At 39.2% G+C, this 16,023-nt stretch overlaps 1 pseudogene; it reads right to left on the bottom strand.

Moving 5' to 3' along the window:
• Positions 1–13,669: 13,669 nt before the first annotated feature.
• LOC110476560 (pre-mRNA-splicing factor 38A pseudogene) lies at positions 13,670–14,977 on the bottom strand (annotated as a pseudogene).
• Positions 14,978–16,023: the final 1,046 nt, after the last annotated feature.

The raw sequence follows: 16,023 nt of genomic DNA, 5'->3' as shown, positions 1-16,023 counted from the left end.
CTTTAATAAAATTAAATATGTACCAGAAGTCATTTTCTGACAATCAGAAAATCAGATTTTATGTCATCACAACTAATATTAGCAAAATGTCCTTTAATATGATAGTATTCAGAGAATGTTTCACCTCTTACACTTCATACCATCTAAAATCATTCCCTCAACCATTGCACCTTTTAATCTTTTTTTCTTTATTTTACCTACAAAGGCATCTTTATTAATAGTACTATAGAAGTTGAGCCAGCAGGATTTCTTAGATCTTTTAATAACCCTCTGAATTTAAGCTTTCCTTACCTTCCTTTTATGATGTACCAAGACTAAAAACTTTAAGGTTGGTCCAACTTTTCTAAAGGCCTTCCTTTTTTACTTTGACCACCACATAGGAATGAATATTTCATAAGAAGAAAAGGTGTTTCTTACCTACCTGATGAAGCTGTGCTCAAAATCTGTATTTGTCACTAGCAATAATGTCCAAATGAGATAGACCTGCTGACCAGCAGGCTTGTTCCTCTTTTGCTCTCAGAAGTTTATAAAAAAAAAAAAAATGAGGATCTTATTTTTAGCTGAAAAATCTAGCACCTGCTCCAATGTGATATTTCTCTAGAATTAGACTGAACAGTCAAAAAAAAAGTAAAAATCATCAACAAATATTGGAAGGAAACAAATATATTTTCAAATAAAAAGTATGCCTTCATTTCAGAATGCACAAAGAAACACTGAAGTCAAATATTTTGTAGTCATGTTTTATTTGGTTTAACAACTGAAAATGAATTATACACCTTGTCTATAACATTCCCTATAAATGACTTGTCTAATCAAACGGATGCAAGGGCAATAATAGCCTTGGAGGAGAAAAATTAATCATTGAATGGGATTGAATTCATGCCATTTTATGAACAGCTAAAAGAGATAGGTCTATTCTGCTCTAGGTTGCCTGCCCCACTTGCCCCACACAATAACCCCTGCTGCCTTACCCATGGCATCAGTGTCTCAGGGGCATTTTGGGCTTGTTAGTTCTGTCCTGTCAGCTTCAGCTAGATCAACAGTCTAGCAGGGCTGAAGGGAATGCCTTGACCCTGATTTTATTACCGATCTGTCCTCTCATGTAGTCAAAGGATTTCTTTGATTTCTGGAGGTGCAGCAGTGCCCCTGGATGCCCTGCTGGGCGTGGGGCTCTCCCATGCCTCGGTATAGCTCACCTGCTGTTCCCAAAGCCCTGCCACTCAGCAGCTCTGCCTCTCTGCTGCTTGCTGTCCTGCAGCTCCTCACCTGCACCAGGTTCAGGAGGTAGGGCCAGGACAGTGCTCCATCTGTCACATTCACAGGTGGCTCCACAGGCCCGCAAGTCTGCCGTGTCTTTCGCTGTGAAAGCTCCAGAGCGACTCTGGAAGAGGCATAAATTTGTTCTGCTCTGCTGTAATTCCACTTTTGGGGTCCTAGGGCTAAGTCTGACCTTTAGCTCGTTCTAAAGGCAGCATGTTTTCACATGGGGCTGATTGCCCTCACTGGTCTCTGTTGTTCAGTCAGACTTCTACATATGAAGCACCAGCATGGGAAGTGAAGGTTTAAAGTACTGGTGAGGTCAAAATTGTCTACAGCTATATTGGAAAAAGCTGGAGATGGAAGAGATGAGGCTGCAGCTGAACTGAGAATAGTATTTATCAAGTTGTTCTCTTATCTTGCATGAGTTTTGAAGTCTGTAAAATGGCTATTAAGGACCCATGGCAGGAACAGTGGGATAATAATCCTCTTTACAGATTGCAATTTAACTTAAATCATAGTGTGCTAAATAGTATTGTAGGTCTCAACAACAGAAGATCAGAAATTCTTTTTCTCAAACTCCATACTGAGTATGTTACTCTGATTTTTATTTTTCTTTTCTTGTTATTGAGAAATAGGATTTGGACTCTTTGAGTGCTTGGAGTTATCCAAAGAGATGAACTGGTTTCTTGAAATTGATATATTTAATACCTTGACTTGATAATGTCATCCGTGATAACATTAGCTTATTACTTCTCTTAAGAACAAGTAACATTAATATTTTTTTAATTTTTTACTTCTACCTGCATAGCTAATATTTAATCAAACTGATATAAATCCATAGGAATATGTGCATATTTTTATTATCTCATAAAAACAAAATACAGCTTTTCCTTTAAATACTGAAATCACTAGAACTGTTCCAACTATGCCAGAAAAAGAGGTCATCTACTGGTATGTCTGCAGTGAAATGGCTATGGATAATGGCTTCTAAAAATTGTCTCACTATGTGCAGAGATATTTTTCAGGCTTCCTGGTACGCAGCAATTTACAAAAGGAAATACTATCACATACACTGTATTTGCTGGGTATGACATAACAACAATAAGAAAATAAGCAAGGTTTGGATCCAAACTAGCAAGATTTGAGATATTTCAACTGCTAGGAGCTATGGGGTGAGCTAACAAAATACCAAGCAGGCTTTTCCTTTCAGTTATAAAATATTTATACTGTGGCTGCAGTCAAAAAAATCTGCTGCGCATAGTCTCTTCCAACACTTCATTCAGCTCACAGAAGTTAAAACTACTTTTCTTTGTTAGACAGTGAAAAATACTTTTTTATTTTTTTTTTTTTTTTTTCTCCTCAGACTTAAGTAAGGGAAATTACTGAGTTTTGCTTGGGGTGTTTGTGCCAAGCATCGTGAGTGGAGAAGCTTCAGTGAGATGGGGTGGGCAAATTAAATAATGTAAAAATTCTCAAGCTGAGGCAATTTTGCCCACAATGCATACTAATGGTTAAACATTTTGATTTCTCTTTGATTCCTTTATGTATTCAACAGAGTTAGAGACTTGGTCAGTAGATTAAATGTTTTGTCTTGCAGTTTGACTCTTACCTCTGGTCACTTAAGAAACAAAAATGCCTTCTAGTTACAGAAGTATTCAGAAGACTGGATGTTAAATTGAAAACTGCAATTAATAGGTTCTTGTTTCATTTTGAAAATGGATGGGCTACTTCTACCTATTATTTGTTATAACTGAAAAAGTATATCAGTACTGATGGAGAAAGTTCATTTTTCTTGATCAGATAAAATCTTCATGAGTTCTGTCATATTTTTTCTGCTTTTGTGATTTTTATGTTAAGCTACATAGAAAAGTTAAGTGAAAATGTTTCCCTTTTATAGTGTTTGAGACAGGCTTGGTTCTTTGCAAATTTTGGTATAAAATTATTTGTGAGGATCAAAACTAAATTGTCAAAACTTTTAATACAGGAAGAAAAAAAAAAGGGAGGGGATTATACCACTATACATCATAAGCTTAAAAGCAAATTTCTGGTATCTTTAAGCTTATGACATGAACCTGCTGCTTCTCAGCAGACTTAAGCAAGTTTAATCTACCACTTCTGTTTTTGTTTCTTGCCTCCCCCTAGGTGCACTCATCACTACACACACACCTTTAATATCCAGCAGATCTTTAAAGTTGGGAATGAAAGATGAGAAGTGCACTCAGTTTTCGTTGGGCAATACTGAGCTGCTTTCAGTTTAGACAGGCAGTGATGTTAAATTAAACTGTCCTATGACTTAGTGGAGAATCCACTCTGAAGTCCTAATACATGGTTTCAAAACTACAGAAAGTTGACTGTAGGGATGTAAATCCTAAATACTATCTACCAATGCTATTTAATATGAAATGCCATTTTTCTTGAAATATTGCCTAGAGATTGTGGCCCAGTTTTAAAACCTCCACAGTAAAATGCCCCAGAAGAAAGATCTTCTCAAGTTTATCAGACTTGCCCTGCTTTAATGTGACTATGTTGCTCTTCATGGAAACACAAATAGTAATAGACTACAGAAATAACATTTCTTCACTTGTATCATTAAGAAAGAAAAGTAGTCAAATGAGACAGTAAGCTTGGGTTGCATTCCTTGAGACAAAAATTTTGCACAATTTCTATACCAATTTGAGACAGAGACGTTTTTTGCCTGCCTATCTGTGATGATTTCAGCTGTACAAAGTGCTTTTACCTAAAACTTAATTTCTATTAAGGAATAGGCATTTTAGAAAACTTAACCTTGCTCCTTAAGTAAATTTCAGTTTAATAATGAACCAAATGAAAAAATTATTTTTTGTCTTGTCTGCTTCACCTCCTGATTTTGTCTTTTAAAAGACTGGGGGCTATATTAAAGTGGAAAATATTTCTGTGGTATATTTACAGTAAAAGGTAAATAACTTCACTTTCTGAAATAGTGATGTTGACTGAAATACTTGTTATTTTCTTATCTCTCTTCTGCATTTAGGTGAGTTCATGTCTGTTTTATTTGCATAAATTATGCAAGCTTATGGCTGTTTTGGGTTGACTTTGTACATCTTTCTTTTGGAACTCGGGGAGAAGTAAGTTAATCAAGCTACATGCTGGGATAAATGGGAATATCAGAAAAGAGTGATATGGCAGCAGTGACTAAGTAGACTGCATTATTTTGCTTATGGGATAGTTATAGAGGTAATTCAGAGGAAAAAATATCTAGACATGAAAAATTGTTATGATTAGGCGTAAAGCTCTCTAACTGAAAATTTTTGACCCAAAAAATAATTTTTTTATATGCTCTTCAAAGCTCCAAAGTCAGTACAAAGCTCTTACTGGAAAGTTACTATGAGTAAAAAAAAAAAAAAAAATCAGGTTTAAAACAGGCCTTAGAAACTAAAGTATCTGTCTTGAAAAAGGCAAGGCAATAATCCAGAAGGCTTTGCCTGGTAGTGGAAAGCTCAGAGGCTATCATGACATGAAAACATTAGTGGTGGTTTTTGAGAAGTAATTGTTTAGCACACAGTGGGTGATCCTAAAAACTTATGGTAAGAAGCAGCAGCAGCGGTTTAGAAAATGTATTATGTGTTTCTGAGTAGAATTCTGAGACATCTGAGATTACTTCAAGGGAGGTGTTTGTTTGTTTTTTTTCCCCTTCCTCACTTGACAGCCCCCTTACAATTACCATATTTTAAAGAGGATTGTCAAAATGCCTCTCATCCTCTAGTCTAACGAAATACTTATATGAGCTCAGGTACCAAATAAACCATTAAAGATAACTTAAACATTCACTTAAGTGAAAGAAGACATAAACCAAGTTTTATCATAGCCTCAGTACAATACCACAAAATAAATATGCATAATGAGCATCCTTCATATTAGTAACACTAACTATGAGAATTAGTAAAACATAATGGAGTAAGACAGATTTTTTTTTTTTTTTTTTTTTTTTTTGCCACTACTTTCCAGGAATTGGAGAAATTTTTGAAGTGGGAGAAATTTTATGTGACTGTTGGCATCTGTTTTTGAGGCCTGTGAGAGTACAGGGTGTAGTAGGGAAAGGTGAGAGACTGAGCAGATAAATTATGAGTAGTAGGTAGTAATTTGTATGTTCCTTTGATTTAAGATCTTACAAATATACTCCAAACACACTCATCATCTAAAATTTTTTGTATTCATAATAATAAAATAAATAAAATATATTAAAATTTTCTTATTAAAAGAGAGAACAAATTTAGTCTAGCATTTGGTTTTGATGTTTTAATTAATGGAGCTGGGGCTGGTGGTAGTAAAACTGAGATGGTCTGAAACCCTAAAATGTTTCTTTGCTGAAATTTTGAGAAAGTTATAGTGCACACATGCTGCTACCCACACACAGACAGAGTGAAAATGCTTTGCCAGTAATGGCAGCATATTTTTGAATTTGAGGAGGCACTTGCAAAGGTGGGTTTTTTGTCTCCTCTTGCCAACCTAACTGCAAGTCTTTCATTTTGAGAGGGATCATCTTTTATGTATAACGTAGCAGGGAAATGTATTGTTCTAAAGGAATTGCATAAACTACTGTTGTATCACCATATCTCCCCATCCCCCATGTACTGAATTGGTCCTTTTTGATGATGAAAAGCATTCTCCACTGAGCAGTTTATTAATTTTTATCCTTTTTAACACTAGCAGCTTAAACAGAACTCTGCGTCCAAGGAAGCAGGTGGAGGTCAGTGTGGTTCTTGGGGGTTTTGTGCTGAATGCTGAAGTGGAGGCAGGCTGCTTTGTTATGTACTGTTGGTTCTATTAGGCTAAAATGTGCTCCTCACTGCGGGGAATTTTGTGGTTTGAGGAGAGGATCATCTGTTTCAATAATGAATAGTTTTTAATACCTTACTTAGGTATGCTTACTTCTATAACTTATGTTTGCCTTTTGAATCTTTTATAAAAAGATGGAAAGCACTTAGCAGTAGGAATTCCTTGTGGTATGTTGTCCAGTGCATTACACAGAGATTACCTGATCCGTAAGTAAAACTTTCAGTGGTTGCTACAGTATAAATAATACTGTGGTGATGTGTAAAACCCCCATGTATTGGTTAAATCTGGCTTGTCAGATATGGTGGGGTCTGTATATAACTTCAAACTTTTCCCCACTTTCCTTGAACTGTTTAAGATACCACTCTTCCCTAATCTTCTCTGATAACTGAGGTAGTGAAAAACAAAAAGGAATTCGCTCAAAAATTGAAATGTGTTTTAATTAAAACACGTCCCTGTAAAAGGGAGGGCCAGCCTCTGAGGTTAAAATACTCTCTATGTGTCAGGCAAGAAGTCTTTTCAGTTGTGTGTTCTGGCCTGATGAACTGGTCTGTGTGCCTTCCATGTCACCCTTTTCTATCAACAGTGTATCCCTGTTGCCTGAAGTACAATTAGACACTCAAAGGAGCTCTTAATCTACGAAAGAAGGACTTGTATTTGTCCCTGTATTCTGTTTGTACTTCAGTAATCTGCCATTTAGCATCTTCAAGCATTTGTGATGCTGGTGGAAACTACTAATTTTCCCACTCTGGCTAGAAGAATGCACTCCCTCATCCAGTGTTCATTATTGGGTTACAGCATCCTTGCTATCCTGTGACTCGCCCTTCTCCCTCCTGCTTCCCTATTCAGGAATAGTAGTTAATGTTCATTAATCAGAAAAAAAAGAGCCTGCATTTTCAGTGTAATGTACAGTTGTCTGAAAGCCAAAGAAGAAAAATAAGCCTCTTTAACAGCCAAGAATATAATGGGAAGCAACAAACGAATCTGTACAGAACTGCTCTGCAATGTAGCAATATAGTATCTGAATTTAAGAATATTTGAATTGATTCCAACAAGCAATAACATAACAAACCTATCTTATCCTATTGCCTAATCAAGTTTAGTCCACACTATTTTATTCTTTGCCCCTGCAGTTTTCCAGTGATTTTGTTGGTTTTAAACTCTGAAAGCTGCTGGAAAGAGCCAAAAGAGTATATGACTTTCTGTGCTTGTTTGTATCTACAATCAGTAAGACATTTGGAGACTATTAGATGTGTTGAAATCAAAATAGCAACCAAAATTATGTTTATAAACCACTAAAAAGACTTTTTACCAATCAAGGTCCAAATGTTACAATGATTAAGTGGTAAAAGAACTTTGTCAGAGATGTGAAGAGGAGGGAAGGTTTTCTTGTGTTATTATTCATATTGGATCAATCAATTAATGCAGCTCAAACGAGAAAAAGGATGCATTTTGTCCATGGTGACTGAAAAGTATTAAGTGGAGGATAGAGAGGCTACATTTATTTGGGTCTGCAGCTCTTCCCGCCAGAATTGTATTCCAGTGTGTATGTTAATTGAATTTTGCATTCCCTTAAGACCTCTATTATCCTATTAAAGTGAAAAATGCTATCAAAATTTTCAGACCATTATTCTAATATGTAACCTTCAAAAAATTTTATTTTCACTTCTGCTGTGCCTCAGCTAAAAGTGACAGGATTTTCTTATGCAGACCACTGTCTTCTTGGTGTGCTACTCTCAGGAAAATAGACTATTAATGTCAATACTTACCTCTACTTGCAAGGGTGCTTCTCTCTTGAATAACAGCAACCACAAAATCTAATTATTTTTACGTTGTGTGAATTTGCACATTTAGTTTATGAAATGCACATTAAAAAAAAAAATGAAGAAAGCTTAATACCAAAATATTTAATATAAACAGATATTATTTTGGTTTTTTTTTCCTGACAGTTTAAATACCACTGTTAGTGTAACATAATTTTCACTTTAAACCTATTAAGTTATTTGCTTTGTTTGGGGGTTTTGTTTGTTTGTTTGTTTGTTTGTTTTTAATCTTACTGCCTCTGAATACCAGCCTATTACCATTTGGTTCCATTTTAAGGAATGGTTGTGCACTGTTTTCAGGTACATAGTGGAATTCATGTGATGGTTACACTGGGATGCTATGTGGGGCCTTTTCAGGATTGGAATGTCATGTTTTCCACGGGCATGCAGCTGGCCTGCTGGCCCTTTTCACACAAATAAACCCAGGTGAACTCTTCCATACAAGTTCCTTGCTACAGCAAGGTGTGACTAGGCAAGAGGAAATTTCCTCAAGTATTTGAACCTGTCTTTAGTTTGGGTATAAATATGTAGGAAGCACATGTATGCATCTAAAGCTGATTCTGGCTCTAAGAATGTCATTCAGGTGTCTTTAATGGGGGATGTTTATATGCAAAAGTTGTTGATTTCAAGAATAAAAAATTGTACTTCAAGAATGGCCTACTTTGAGTATAAATATGTGGAATTGCACAGGAATACTTAGCTGAAATTATTGTATTAATCCACCTTTTTTGTAAGTATTTTAGTGCTTCTTTGGCTTCAAAATATATTCGTGTAGCCTGATTTATAATCAGAAATGGGAGGTAAAAATAAAAGGGCAGCACAAAAGTTGGATGGTGAAAGTCAGAAAAGCTTGACTATGATCTTCTTTCACCTTTCTAACAGAAATTGAAGGGATTGATGTAATGAACTTTAATTGTTCTATCTGATCTTTCACTGATAGTTTCAAACTTGTATCTGCTTTGTTCTGAACTGAAGAATGGCTCCTCCTCCCTCAACAGTTTTCCTACTGTTCAGTCAACAGAAAACTGAAAACCAAACCATATTTAGCTGAGAAGATCTAGGTACATCAGGCAAGCATCCTGAAAAATACTGCAGAGCTTCTTTTTGGGCCTGCTCTTAGGAATATTCATTTAGAGAAACTCTGGAGCATCTGACAGATGCTACACATTCTCATCACACACACATTCTGTGAAGGTTGCCTACTATCATGGGCACAAATGTGGGAGTAGAGATGCAGAGACATATGCATCATATTTAGATTTCTACATGTGCAAATCTAATTATAATCAGAGAAGCACAGTACATTTTAAACTGTTTTTTTTTCCCCTTTGCTATTGCATTCCCATCAGATACATCTGTTAGAAGGAAATGTCTGTGGGCAGTGACATAACCACAGCACAGAGAGCAAGAGAATTGGAAGTCAAGCAAAACTTCTGACTCTAGAAATATGGCAAGCTCCTAAATGTTGGTCTACCTCATGGTGCCTCAGCAGAATATTTCTCACGAGATGGCTAAATAGAGCAGAGAATTAGATGGCTAAACAGGTATTTTAAAGGCCTTTAAAATCTGAGGCAAGTGTAAGTGGGGAAAAAAAATATTTTGTTATCTAAAAATTAAAAATTATTCACTTGTAGCTTAGTACTACAAAGTTAGAAAGAAGGAAGAGGAGACAGGTTTCAATGTATATTTAATAGAATAACAATGATGAGCAAAAGGTGATTATTTAAGAAACAATATGCTGACATATTTTGCTTTTATATCATGATACCTTATTTTCCTGCTTTTACTATTTTTGCTTGCTCTGTGCAATGTATTTCTATTTTGTTCATGCTCATTTCTGTAATATTTATTGCCAAACTTAAAATATTTTTCTTCCTTCTCCTCCTCCTGCCACCAGTATGGCTCAATGGTCTCAATTTTTGTTTCTACTTTGATTTTTTTTTTCCTTATTTCTTGAAACAGTGATTTGCTGTAGATGTCAGGACCACATTCATTTTTGTGGTGAGGTTATATCATGTAACTTAAACACTTTGTCCACTTTTTCTACTAACTTTAGAACTTCAAATTTGACTCCTTATTCTGTTAATAGTGTTAAAAAACCTAGCAAAACAACAAAAAAATACCCTAGAAAACAATTCAAAACCCCCTATGATTGGCAAGCCTCCTACTTCATATTTGGTAAACATATTCAGATTGAAGTTTCATATATTTGTGTTTGTATTCCTGATATTCATTTGAATTCTCACATTTTATTCCAGTTTCTTAAGCAGAGTCTAGTCTGTAAATAGCTATATATTTTAATCAAGTCTCTCAGAATCTTTAAAACTCTTCAGTTCAGAATTTCATATGACTTTATCCCCTGTAGGACTCACCTCATCTCTTTGAAAAAGCATTTCTGTATTTAAACCGTGACAAATTTGCTATGCTTGCATTTCCAGAGCACCTGAAGTCATGGAAATATCTTTCTTAATAGTTTTTTTTTTTTTTCCTTTTCTTCATCCTCTATTTTAAAAGGAAAAAAGGGGAATGACCTTGTAGTGTAACAAGTGGCTGTCCTGAAGTAGCACTGTGTCCTTAGCCTGGCTGTGCTGTGTGCTTTGCAGTATGTGCTCTGAAGCCCGCAGACAAAAAAGCAGCAGCTGCCTGGTGCTCTGCTCTGCTCCCAGTGAATGGGCTCCCTTGAGAGCCTGCAGTACATCACGTACCCCATGGCTTCCTCAGGCCCACTGTTCTCCAGGACACTCTGTACAGAATCCATAGTGTCTCTGTGCTGGAGGTGACAGCATCTGGGTGTGGGAAAATCCTTCAGCAAAGCTGAGCGTGTTCCTGCCCCTGCAGGAAAGTTCTGGAATGATGAAAGCTTAATAAATTTAGTTTTGTATTGCAGAACACTGTGAAACAAAATTGGAATTTGATCAGATATATTCTGAGTGTAATAAGATAGAAATTGGCTTGAAACTCATCCACCAAAGCTGTTAATGTAATTAATCAAGTAATTGAACAGTTTAAGATGAAAGTAATAATTTTTTTTTTTTTTGTGCTGCCTATTATCACACTGGAAAAAGTGTTACTCTTCACCTTTCTCAACAAAAGAATACTCTGTGATGGGTAGACTGAATTTGTTTTCATGAAGCAATGACAAAACATTGCAGGTCTGGTTAAACAGAGAGAAAAGCCTTCTATCAATGCTTATTCCTCAGTTTTTTCAGTACTTCTAGTAACACTTTCAGATGAAGTATGAAAGGGAAGTGTGGCATCTCTTATTGCCAACTCGTTGCTGAAGACAATACAAGAAGTGGATTTCAAAGGGGGTGCTCAGCATACCTGAGTTGATAGGAGGAAATGGAGACAAAATTCAAAAGCTGCTTCAGAAACATAGCACAGACATTGTGCCTTTCCCAGAAGTTAAACTTTGATCTGAGTACCCCAGCTGGAAAAAATAAGAAGTGTATTGATACGTAAAATGAAAAAAACATTGCCTGCTGCTTACAAATTTCATTTTAATATACTGTTGAATGTTTTGTGGCCAACTCTTAGCTAAATTAGTAAGAACTGGGTTGGCATACTGGGTTATGTACAAATTGCTAAACTTGTCATCAAACTGGTTAATAGGTCTGACCCATATCAGCATGAATGAGAAATGCCTGCCCTGCCTTAGGAAATTGTAGTCTTTTTTCTGTAAACCTACTTTAGCTGCTACATTTCATTAGGTAAACTGAATAGTAATGAAAATTGTGACAAACCAGCTGGGCTTCCATAATTTTTGTCTGTTGCGGGTTGGTTTTCTTTCAGTTTAAGTCTTGACTCCATGCAGTGCTGAGCCTTTTAATCTCATTACTCAGATCAGGAAAAGACTTTGGCCCGTTTCTCTGCTAGTGTCTCCGAGTCAACACAGGTACCCAGAACACCCACAACCCCATAGCAAGAACACAAACAGTAAATTTATTTCTGTTACCTTGCTAGCAGGGGTATCCCTGAGGCAACACCTGGGCAGAAGCACATCAGCAGAGACACAGGCACTGTTGCACTCAGCCCATGCTAGAAGTCCCTGTCCTGCTGTTCCCACAGGTTTATCAATGGTTATTCCCATCTGCAAGGTCACTTAAGCCATTTACAATCCTCCTGACCAGACTTCTGCTTTTTAATCCTTTCCTCCCAACAATGTCTAATAGCACAGCCAGTGGTGTTACACAAAGAAAATTAATATAGAATGAAGGGGGAAACTTTTTCCACCACACCTTTAAAGATGACTGCAGAGATGGAGTAGCCCATAAAAAGTACCAGCAGAACTGGAGAAGCCTGATCAATTTTATCATGAGATAAAATGTAATGTTGATATGTTTGAGATGTTTAGAATAATGTAGCACTGAGATAAAGTAGCAGTACGTTTCTGAGGTTCCACTTGCAGGTTTCCATCAATGCATTTGGGTCAGCAGTTGCTTCTAGTTTGAGCTAATGTCTATTATTACTGGAACAAGCTAGCTCCCTTGGAGAATGAACAGGCACCCCCTGGGCTTCCTTTCTACAGCACAGTGCTAGCTTTTGGAAAGGGCAGAAAGGAGTTTTCCTCTGCTATCCCAAGCAGGGCTGCCTGGTCACACCCTTGCGCTACTGTGAAACTTCACTTATTTTTTCAATGATAACCTATCTTACAAACATGATGCTTTGTCTGAGCTGACTTAGTGATGTTTTCTCTATTTTTCGATGCATACACCTGGTTTTTTTTTCTCCTTTTCCCTTTTTCAGCCTTTTTTAGTAGACTGAGTTCTTCCCATCCCCTGCTGTAGCATTCAGAGAGTTTGCTTAGCAATTAATAAAGGCAGGATAATGATCAAGCTAGAAAACTTTGATTATTCTTCACTGTTCTGAGTATGAGCTGAAGATTTTCTATGATACTGTATGGGAATTTGGGAATTTCCATTCCCCGTCTGGGAATTGGACTACTAAACACTTTCTTCACACTTTTCCATACTTGGGTACACAAGCTGCCTGTAGGGGTGGTATATTGCACTTAACGGTTTATTTAGCTGTTGTTGTTTTGCACTGGGCGTTCGGTATTTTGCACTGAATATTATGTCTGCATATCACAAGGTCTGTGCCATGCTCCCCTGACACAGTGTCCACCAAGAGCCTTGGTGGTGCTTCCCTGCTAGCTCAGACACAGCAGCTGCAGGGGCCACACTTCCGTGCCCAGGAGTGCGGAAGAGCGGCCGAGGGTTATGAGCCCTTTCCTCGGAAGGCACTGTTGGCAATGGTGAGGGAACCAGAAGAAAACAATCCAGGTTGTATAAATCCAAAGTTTATTGGTAGCTCTGGGGAGCCCCTGGCCTCGGCACATACAACGCTGGAGCATCGCCTTTACTTAGGGGGTGGAAACAAGGGAGGGGTTTGGCTATCCACCAACAGGGGGACACATGGGAGTGGGACATGAAATAATTGACAAGCAGGACAACATAACCGGGAGCTGAGGAGGGGGGACCCCTGGCCCATCACCCAAAGCTCTTTGTGGAAGCTTCTAGAGAGGGGGGCTGGAGTGACAGACAAGGCATGAGGGAGGGGATATGGGGATTGACAAGGAAATTTCTAGGGATTTGGGAAGAGTGGGGATGGGATTGACAATTAGGGAAGGGGAGACAACTTGGGATGAAACCATAAATGAGGGAAAAATGGGACAAACCAAATAACACAATACAACACTCCCCTCTCCCCTCGACCCTGAGCCTTGTGGTGGTGGTATCTTCCTTGTTGATTCCTCTGCTTTCCCTCCCCTCCCCTCACTTTTTGTGACTTTTTTTAGATCTTTCAGGTGATTTGGAATGACTCCTGTGTCTGTGACTACGATGATGCCCTGGAGATTTAGATCTCAGTATGTGGTGCCTCTCCCAAGATCTGCTCCAGTGCTGTCTCGGGCTCTTGCTGTGATACCGCTTGCAGTGCAGTGATGAGCTTCTTCTCTTCGGAGAGCAGCTGCGCCTCCTTGGGGACCTGCTCCGGCTCCATCGGTACTGCACCGCCGGAGATCTGTGGAGCTTGTCCAGGTCCCTGTAGCCCCTTCTGCGGTGGTCAGGAGACGGGATCCGTTCCAGCTCTTCTTCTTCCTCCCCCTCACTAGATTCTACACCATCCATGTCTTCTTCCAGAGCACTAACACGAAGCTCAAGTTGCTCAGCTTCTTCCAGAACATACCGTTTCTGCAGTCGAGGCAGGATGATATCACAAACACGTTCCTCACGGAGTAGCTCATCAATAAATTCATCCACGTGCATCAGCTCAAATCCCCCATTTCTGTTCTGACTTTTAATTTTCCGATAGTCATTGTACAGCGGTTCCAGGTACTTGTAGCAGTCGATGGCAGTGCCTGTCAGTCTCATGTACAGTGCTCCAAGCATTCGGACATACCTGAAGTCTTCATTTTTTATGAACTCCACAATGATGTCCTTCTCGGGCTGGATCTGCAGCATCTTCAGCGTCAGGCACAAGAACGGCGTGGGTTTAATGTTCCCCCCATAGACGCCCCCCACGCACTTCAGCTCCATTGCCTTGTCCGCCACCAGCTCGGCCGTGAGGCCGAAACACTCCTCCTTCCAGTACTTGGACTCGTAGATCCGCGTGCGGATGATCTTCTCCACCAGGCCCTGCGGGTTGGTGCCGCGGATGCTGTGCGCGCCCCTCACCGCGCAGTTGGCCGCGGCTCCGCTCGCCACTCCGAGCTCAGCCCCGCTCCCGTGAGGGCCAAAGCACAAACCGCGGCTTCTCTGGCGTCGCCTGTGGTCCCGCCACGCCGCGGAGCACCGACCCCTGGGCTTGGCTGGAACGCTCCAAGGATGTCCCTTGGAGGCACCGACCCGTCTCAGGCTGGAAGGGCTGCGCGTCCAATCCTCGCGGCTCTGCGCTGCCCGAGGAGCAGCCACGAAGTCCGGGGTGGCCGACTTTCCCAAGAGCTTGTGAATCCACACGTGGGTGGATTTCCGGAGCTATCCGCGGCGGCGGGATGCGAAAGCCATGTGGGTACCAGCTGTGGGATGGACCGAGGGCGCTGCTCAGGTCCAGTGCGGCCAGCTACGGACCTTAGCTCTCACCATCTTGCACGAACAAAGGTAAAAACCGAACGGCGCTCTTAGGATGGAGGAAAGGATAAGAAACTGCTAGGTGGGATGGCATCCAGGAAGCAAAAGTGACCAAGGCCTCGTCCCGCGTGCTCTTAAGCTCAGGGCAGGGGGCGGAGCCGAGGGGCGTGGAACACAGTATGTGATATACTGAAATATTCAGTGCAAAGTACCAAACACTCGTGCAAAACAACAACTACATAAACTGCTTAGCGCAATGCAACATAGGAGGGTTCTGCCACAATAATATGGGCTAATTTAGGACTAAAGTTGAAACACATCCCCTGTATTGAGTCAGGATCTAGATGTAGGTATTTTTAATAGATGTCTTATGATTCACATTTGAATTTTACATTTCTGATTTCATTATCTCGTACTTAAACAGTCATAAGTATAATGTTTGCTCCTCAGAGTACTGTTAAATCATCTTCAGTGTGTTCTAAAGTCTTATTTCATTTCAATGTCCCATTTTTGAAATCTTAAACTATTATCTAGGACACAATGTAAGCATTCCCTGTATGAAGACAGCAATCTTTTGAAAAAGAACTTTTTCTCTCAGAGGCTGATAATTATTGATTCTAATGCCAAAGCTTTGAATCATGAGGCTAACACTGGGTTTACTCTTAGCCTATATTTCTGAAGATCCCCATTACTTTTGTTTCTGTACGTGCGGAGGAGGAAGAGGAGGAAAGGAGGGGAATGTGTTATTGTAATCAGGAATTGCAAGTAATTTTAAAATGCTAATCTTGTTGTTATCTTTGGATTTATTGATGTTTTTGCTTTCTTGCTGTAAGGGACAGCAATGTATTTTCTTTTGCACACCTTCTACTATATATTAATTTCATTCTGTGTGATGGTGGAAGTGGCCATACTCTGTATATAAGCTAATAACTTTCAGGCTGCAAGATTGATTCTGCCTGAGAATCCAAATCTGTGCCATTGCCTGACTGAGTAGTAAGTCCCAAGTCACAAAACACATGTTTATACCTGCTAGAGGCTGGCAGTACAATTATCAAAAAGAC

Source organism: Lonchura striata, chromosome 2 (genome assembly GCF_046129695.1).
Source record: "Lonchura striata isolate bLonStr1 chromosome 2, bLonStr1.mat, whole genome shotgun sequence".
Lineage (NCBI taxonomy): Eukaryota > Metazoa > Chordata > Aves > Passeriformes > Estrildidae > Lonchura > Lonchura striata.
Note: the sequence above shows the minus strand (reverse complement) of the source record. Positions and strands in the feature narration are given on the sequence as shown.